A 6,409-nucleotide genomic window follows, 5' to 3' on the forward strand; every position below is an offset into this window, starting at 1 on the left:
ATTACAGGTAACCCGAGGAGCAGGGTAAAGCCTGCTGATGTAAATAGACTCAATTATTGTGGAAATAAAACACTGCACACACAGCAGAGCCCAAAGAAAGTCCCTCACTGTGAGATGGCCGGTCCCCTGTTAGTTTCACTGCTGGCTACAGTAACGCCAATGTCATGTGTCAACAAGAAGTGGAAGCTTCTAGAGTTGCATGTGAGAGTTAGTTGATAGGCAGACGGATTCATTCTATAGAACGTGAGATATGTTCGAAATGCTGACAGGGCACTTTTGGTACAGGAAAGGCTCAGATGTACTTCACCCTGCACAGATGATGAAGACCACACTATTTTTGGCCCTCATGTATGGGGATATCCGGTATGCAGTTTGCTTTCTCACAAGCACACACACATGCACTAGACACATGCAGAGAGGTGGTGTGACTGGGAGAGTTTTACGTTCCCGGCTGTTCTCAAATTCAATTTGAGCTCAAAGGGGGGTTTGATGTCTGCATAAAGGGATAGGTCCACTCATCCAGTCCTCCAGCATTCATTTTTAATACAGAACACCCTGGAAGGCTTCAGAATCCATATCTCTCTCTTCAAAAATCTCCATCAACTGCCCCAAATTCCAGATGACTGACATCTGCCATCCCCCAGGAGAAAAGCTTCCCCTAGCTGCCTTCGGGATTTGATTACAAATTTGAATGTTATGTAAATCATCCTGGATAAGGATTGCAGTCCGAATGACAAAACAGAGCATGCTTATGTCAAAACCAGCATTTCATGCTCCATCATACTTAGTCACGGTGCTTTACGCACACAAAAAAAATCACATCTATGATTATGTTGACTCAAATGGTGGGGGAGGGAATTAATCAAACACCTGTTATTGGGACTGAGAAAGTCTCACAGCTCTACAGCTCATTCTTCTCCATGCTTTTTCTTGTCAGGCCACAGATCGACTGTAATCTACACTGTTAAAAAATTACTGTAAATTTTACAGTAAAATACTGGCAGCAGGGTTGCCAGCCAGGTACTGTAAATTTTACAGTAGTCGTACTGTAATTTAATTTACAGATTTTTCCTGTATTCTCAATTACAGTAAAATTCTGTAAATTAAATTACAGTAAGACTACTGTAAAATTTACAGTAACTGGCTGGCAACCCTGCTGCCAGTATTTTACTGTAAAATTTACAGTAATTTTTTTATATTTTGTATACTGCATTTTTACAAAAAAATATATTATATACTGCATTTTTAATACATTGTATATGGCATTTAACAATTATTTAAATAGCAAATGCACACTTTCAAGTAGTTTACTGTGCAAAGCAATTCTTTGAAAAAAAGCATATGTGTATTTGCTATATTTAAAGTATGTAAAATGATAGCATACAATATATTTTCCCTATTGCTGACTTAACTTTAACTGCATAAAGTGTTATATAATGCATAACTTAATTCACCAAAAAAATATAAAAAAATAACATTTTTAAAATCTAAAAAAAACAGGTCAAAATGTTATATATCACTTTCAAATTTACATAAAAAAATGACATAAAAAGTATATTATTTTGAACTCATTTTTATTTATTTTAAAATTATTTCATTTTTTTTTTAAATGGATATGAAATTTTGGCATGATTTCTTTTTTATTACTTGGAACATAATGGCCATCATGGACCTTGACACAAAGAAAAATTCAAACTGCGTTATAACCGAAACATGACCAACATGGTCATATTAAAACAGTTCACCCAAAAGTGAAAATTCTGTCATTTCTCACCCTCATGTCATTCCACACCCTTAAAACCTTTGTTCATCTTCACAACACACATTAAGATATTTTTTATAAAACCTGATGGCCCAGTGATGCCTACATTGCTAGCAAGATCATTTCCCTTTCCAATGCCCAAAAAGGTACTAAAAACATATTTAAAACAGTTTATGTGACTACAGTGGTTCAACCTTAGTGTAATGAAGCAATGAAAATACTTTTTGTGTGCCAAAAAACTAAATAATGACTATTCAACAGTATCTCGTGATGGATGACACTGCTTCATGAAGCTTCAAAGCTTTATTAATCTTTCAGTTCAAATCAGAGCATATCAAACTGCCAAAGTCACATGATTTCAGTAAATGAGGCTTCGTTACGTCATAAGTGTTTTGAAATTTCAATGGTTCATGTGACTTTTGCAGTTTGATACACGTTCTGAGCAAATTATTTGAAACAAAAGATTCGTAAAGCTTCTAAGCTTCATGAAGCAGTGTTTTGAGATCGCCCATCACTAGATATAGTTGAATAAAATCGTTGTTTTGGGAGATGGGGGTGGGGGGGGGGGTTGGCAAAAAAAGTATTCTCGTCGCTTTATAATATTTAGGTTGAACAACTGTAGTCACATGAATTGTTTTAAATGTTTTAGAGGCTTTCTGGGCATTGAAAAAAAGAAATGATCTTGCTAGAAATGCACGCTTCACTGAGCCACATCTTATTATGTGTTGTGAGGATGAACGAAGATCTTACGGGTGTGAAACGACATAAGTAATTATTGACTTAATTTTCATTTTTGGGTGAACTAATCCTTTAAAAACCACAAAGACATTTTCAGATAGCTATCATCATTAAGGAATAGACCAATATTGCCAAACAAGTCATACAAAAAAAAGTGATGCATGACTGACCGGAAGGAGCCGCGCACTTGCAGAAGTCATACAAACTTTCCATCAAACAGATAAAAATCAACCAAATAACAATTATGCTCCAGATGAAGTTCCATCCCAGGATTCAAAGTGTGACTAGAAATATTGAAAAGAGCAAAGAGGACAATACATTAGTTATATTACAAAACATAATAATACTTTCAGAAATAAATAGGGGGAGGACAGATACAGTCAGAGACAGATACAGGGATGAGAGGTACAGTCAGAGAGAGACAGAGGGATGAGAGGTACAGTCAAAGGCAGATAGAGGACAATAAAAGGAAGACGCAATCTTGGTGTGTGTGTATCCTTACATTTCAGAAATTCCATTGGAATTTGCACAGAAGAGTGGCAACATGTGGGTTGACTGCCACACATTTTCTTCTGTATCACTTGTCCTGTTTTTATTTCGATGGCACTTTTCCCTTGGCTTTGGGTCCTCTCTCTGGATTTATGCCCACAAAGCACCTAAAGGGTCATGAAACAGACAATATGTAATTAAGAGCGGTTTTAGGACCTCCAAGAAAGTTGGAGATGTCCACTAATAATAAAAAAAAAACATATTTAACTCAATAGCTTGCTGGTGTTAAATAGGGAGACAAATATATTCTCTTCTCGAGTTAAGACACATTGTTTTAAAGGCATCAACAGAAATAACACTGATAACATAACATTATTAAAAGGAATGTTCTGATATAACTTATCTATAAAATGCTGGTTCTGAAGTTGTTAGAATTCAATCATTACCTTTGAATGAACTCCAAGGTACACACTGCTTCCTCCTGATACTCAAGATTAAACTAGTAATAAGCAGCAAACAGAGTGGCAAGGCCGGACAGGAAACTGGGCTGAGTGCCCTCACACACCACCTCACCTTCAATACTCAGCATCCAGTGCCCACTTGTCAAAGTGTCTCCTAAAACAATCAATATCACAATAGTAATTAATACCTATACCATTTTTTTTTTTTGTATTTCAGATTTTTACATTTACATTACATACTATATTTAGTAGGGGTGGGATAAAAATGTGATTCTTAAATGTATCGCAATGCATAAGCAGACGATTCTGAACTGATTCACAAATGTCAAAAATAAATTTTCTAAACGTTAATTAATGTAATGTTGACGGAGGGTAAAAGGCGGATCTCTGAAACGCGGAAGTGCATGCCCAGACAGTCTGTGACATGCACATATTTCTTTTACTGTCTATGGTGTGTATCCACTGGCGCAGAGCAAGCGTTTTGAGACCTATAACGTTACTTGAGCGTTTTCAGTCCATTTAATGGAAGTTGAGCTTCCATAGTTGCATATGGTTTGTGGTGGATCGATTATGCAGCAAAATGCCTCCTAATGTGAAACAGACTGCAAGCACTTTGTTTTTTTCTTCCTGAACCTTCTGGTTGTTCGTTCATTTGAAATGACTCGGAAAAAAGATTCGTTCATTTTGCTGAACGAGACTCAAAAGTCCGATTCGGTAAAATGATCCGAACTTCCCATCACTACAACTGATGATAAGATTCAAGTCATAGACGCGATAAAACAACTCGTTTGTTTATTGGTCAGTGTCGCGCATGATCAGTTCATTTGTTCAAGTTTCACCGCACTGATAAGGAGCATTTGTGCACCCTGTGCCAAAATACACACAAGATTTGCCGGCCGACATAAATATAGACACATATATATAAATAGCATATTTAATAATTTCAAGGAAAACGTATTTGGTCGCCCTAAGGTAATAAATTAGGCTAACTATACAAAGCAGACTTTATATCAAACAGATTTGTTAAAGTTTTCACATTAACGTTACCTGAAGTTAGCAAATGCTCAAAAAAAATCTACATCTCACTGGTTACGTTAACCTCTTAGAAAAGCACCACTGAGAATTTATATGACACACACATCCTCCGTGAGCGGCCCTGACTGACCGCGAGGCTTTAGAAACGCGTTTTATTTCGGCGCCCGTGTTAACAGATGACTGCATGTGCAAAGTTGTTTTACATCATAAAATAATCACGACGAAGTGTGCTGATAAACACTAAGTTACAGTGAATATAAACTATTAGCACTGAAACATGTCATTCATAACGAAGGATTCCAGAGATTTTCTGTCCATGGCTGCTATAGCGCCGGGGGATGTGTGAAATCCTACCGCGACCGCGCTACTGAAACCCCGCGCAATTCTGCCTCGCGCCCCGCGGACGGATGATGCTTGAATCTGGGGTTACCAATATAATCCGCGAATGTAGATGCATTCATATACTATAAACTACCAAACAAGAAATATAAAAAACTGAAGTCACTTACCACAGTTGTGAATCACTCCTCTTGTCTTTAACGTTAATCTCCTCGACCGTTGACGATGCGGCTCCGAAGATTTGAAATTTACAGCAAAATTCTGTAAATTTGAGTCAGACCTACACGTGACCCCAGAATGCATTGCAGTTTACAGCAATATGCTGTATTATTAAAAAACAGTCCGCGGCTGTAAAATAATGCTGTAATTTTTACAGCAATTCATTACAGTGTAGCTATTCACACATCTGCTTGAGGAGCAGTTAGGTTGATCCGAACATTCAGTGGCTCATGTGAAGACCACATAACACTGCCCATCAGCTGCCAGAGCTGCTCCCTGTCCCGTCTCCAGCGCAATTCTCTCCTCAGTCTGACCCCATCTCGCTGTCGCTGGGGATTACAGTTTAATCCTCCAACTGATTCCTGTCCTTTTTCCCATCCATCTCATTCTCAAACAGTCTTTCTCTCTAAAATGTTGTAGGTCTGTCGCTTCAACCACTGTATCCTTATCCTCCTGTTTATGTATATAAGATAACACCACAGAAGGGTGTTGTCTGGGAGACAACCAGAAACATTGTCCTGTGCCCTTGGGGAGTGCACTAAGGTATGAGTGTTCTTCAGGACTGTGAATCAACTAATGGCCCTGAAATCGCATATACAGTAGAGTAGGATTGGGACCACTAATCACTAAAATCAATAACATATGTAATGAAAATGATTGAAGACAGATCTCCATGTTGTCTTGATCAAAGCATTAAAAAACTATTCTATGCAGAAAGAACACATTAAGTTAAAGTTTTCTGTATATATGCTTTTATATTGTGTAAAAAAAAATTAGCAAGTGATTAAACGTTAAATGTTGCTCTCATCGTTAAACTAAATACATAAATTAACTATTTATATGTTATACTTCCTTGGTTGAAGGAAATCAAATGGAGGAAACATTTAAGATTAAATTATCAAAATATTTTTTTTCTAAATTGTAAATAAAACAAAGATTATTGGAGTGTATTTTACAAGAAAATATTATTTCAAAATTTCATACAATAACATTTGTACTTCAAAGTTTCATGCTTAATTCTGTGTGTTACTTGCCATTTCTATGTAATCATTTGTGAATTTTAATAGCAACTTCTGAGAGAAAATTGTGAAAATGCAGTTTTCTTCCCCAGTGTACACGGTATTAAAAAGGCACTAAAACTTAATACAGCTTTATTATGTCAGAAAAGAAGTAAATGTACAGTATAATTGAAGGGTGCAAATCCAAATAAAATGATGGGTGGCAAGTGCATATCTATGTGATTATTCATGGGTTCTATGTGTGAGTGCACAATGTCCTGTTTGTAAGCTGTGGACTCAATAATAGTACTGCCAGTTGAACAGCATGTGTGCAAATACTGAATCAAACTAACTGGGCTTTCCTGAGG

Source organism: Carassius auratus, unplaced genomic scaffold (genome assembly GCF_003368295.1).
Source record: "Carassius auratus strain Wakin unplaced genomic scaffold, ASM336829v1 scaf_tig00004546, whole genome shotgun sequence".
NCBI lineage: Eukaryota > Metazoa > Chordata > Actinopteri > Cypriniformes > Cyprinidae > Carassius > Carassius auratus.